Here is a 2,181-nt window from a genome sequence, read left to right on the forward strand (position 1 = left end):
GTGTCTAATTGTATTTGTGATAAGCATTCATTGTTTCGGATTAATAGTCACTTGTTATAATGCTGATTTATTGGCTCTCCTAGTTGTTGCTCTTGATCTCAGAGTTTCAGCATGTCATACCTTACTTACAGCCAGTATTTGCTGTGTTAGTGTTTATTGGCTGGGGGCCTTGGGCTAAGGTTTCTGTTTCACTGTACTTTACGGTAATGACTTCTAATACGGGCGGGCTCCGGCAGCAGGGAGGGATGGATGTGGCTGTGGACTTGTACCTGGCCGTCTCGCTGCTATTCATCGTACTGGCCCTTGTCCTCTCCTCCATCTTTGTGAGGCTGCGGGGAGCTGAGGGGGAGCGGCCCTGGGAGCTGGTGGCAGCCGAAGCAGCCCGGGAGAGCAGTCCCGGGGACCAGGAGGCCGGGAGGGGGCAGCTGCTGGCGGAGGAGGTTGGGGTGGTTGAGGAGGGGAAGGAGGCAGCTGCCGAGCAGTGAGAGGAGGAGGTGGCGGTGAAACTGGGCCCTGCAGCTGAGCCCAGCCCTGCAGCCGCTGAGAGCATCCCCTGGCAGCTGCCTGCCGAGCCTTACGAGCCTGAGCCCCAGGAGGATGCAGAGAGCAAGATGCCACCTTTGGGAGCCTCAGCTGGGTCCAGCCTTAGGCACCTGGGACAAGTGGAGGATGCAGGAGACCACGCAGCATTTTCCAGCAAGGCAGAGGAGGAAGATCTGGATTCAGGAAAAGAGAAACTGGTGGCGAGAGAGCTGTCAAGCACAGCAGCTCCACTGGCCGCAGTGACAAGAACAACAGCATCATTTGAGAGTTCTGAAGTTTTTGAATGGCTTTTGGGTACTCCTTGGGACCTGCCTGCTGATTGTGATGGGGATCAGCATGTTGGCACACATACAGAGTGCGTTTTACCCACAACCATTTTGTCTGATCTCGAAAGTTAAGCAGAGGAGGGTTTGGGTCTTGTCTAGGGTTAGGTGATGATATAGGAGGACCAAGAGGTTTTCCCCAAGGCTGGACAGTCATGAGTGGCAGGGTGTGTGGAACAGTATGAGCCTTATCTGGTCCATTGGGCCCCTCCAGTGCTTTGGAAGCATCGGAGATGGAAGGCAACTCTATGGAGTTCCCAAGGGCAAGTTTCAGAAACTGCTGAAGGGAAGGATGAATTATTTTGAGCCTGGTGGGCCCATGACACTTCAGGCCATCAGGGCAGAGATGCAACATAGAGATAGACTCATGATTGAGGGGTGGACTTAGCAGTGGGTGCTATTGCCCAGGTTATTCACTAGTGTGACCACTGCACACAGCCTCTCCTGCTCTTAAAGACTGTTACCAGAGATGGAGCCTGCCATCATGGACCAGATGGACTCAGCAGCTTTATAGGGACTGGTCCATGCACTAAGATAAGAGTGATGGTATATTGAAAATGTGGCACCCGAGCATGACATGAATGGTATGAAATAAGGGGTGGATACTGTCCTGGGTTCAGCAGTAGTAGTCGTTTTTTCTCTTTCTTAGTAGCTGGTGCAATGTTGTGGTTTTGACTTTAGGGCTGGGAACAGCACTGATAACACTGATGTTTTTAGTTACTGCTCAAATGTTTAGTCTGACCAAGGACTTTCTCAGTCTCATGCTCTGCCAGGGAGGAGGGGAAGCTGGGAGGAAGCAGAGACGGGACACCTGACCCAAACTAGCCAAAGAGGTATTCCATACCACAGCACGTCATACCCAGGATGTAAACCGGGAGTTATCCAGAAGGGCTAGTTCACTGCTCAGGTCGGGCTGGGTATCGGTCGGCAGATGGTATTGTATTCTCTTCCCTTTTTATTTCCCTTATCATTATTCTTATGGGTGGTAGCATTAGTGGTTTGTGTTATATCTTAGTTACTGGGCTGCTCTTATCTCAGCCTGTGGGAGTTACATTCTTTAGATTCTCCTCCCCATCCCTCTGGGAGTGGGGGAAGGAAGGGGGAGAGTGAGTGTACGAGCTGCGTGGCTGGGTTTAAACCACGACAACATCCCACCGGTGCTTGTGAGAAAGTTTAGGTTGTGTAGGCTTTATGAGGTAAAGGAAAAAATGGTGAGGAGCAGGTCTTTGATGCTGGGATCATGTCAGTAAACCAATGCTAGACAAGAGTGCACATGGGCAGTGCAGGTTGAAGGTGGAGTGGTGGCTTTGTTTGA

The 2,181-nt window shown here is 51.4% G+C and overlaps 1 pseudogene; it reads left to right on the forward strand.

Annotated features, from left to right (window-relative positions):
* The first annotated feature begins 245 nt into the window (after positions 1-245).
* Positions 246-837, forward strand: LOC133263272 (eukaryotic translation initiation factor 3 subunit B-like; annotated as a pseudogene).
* The last annotated feature ends 1,344 nt before the right edge of the window (positions 838-2,181 follow it).

This window comes from Pezoporus flaviventris, unplaced genomic scaffold (assembly GCF_033815535.1).
Source record: "Pezoporus flaviventris isolate CSIRO_AGI_PZ_B2104156 unplaced genomic scaffold, CSIRO_AGI_Pfla_v1 ptg000263l, whole genome shotgun sequence".
Taxonomy (NCBI): domain Eukaryota; kingdom Metazoa; phylum Chordata; class Aves; order Psittaciformes; family Psittacidae; genus Pezoporus; species Pezoporus flaviventris.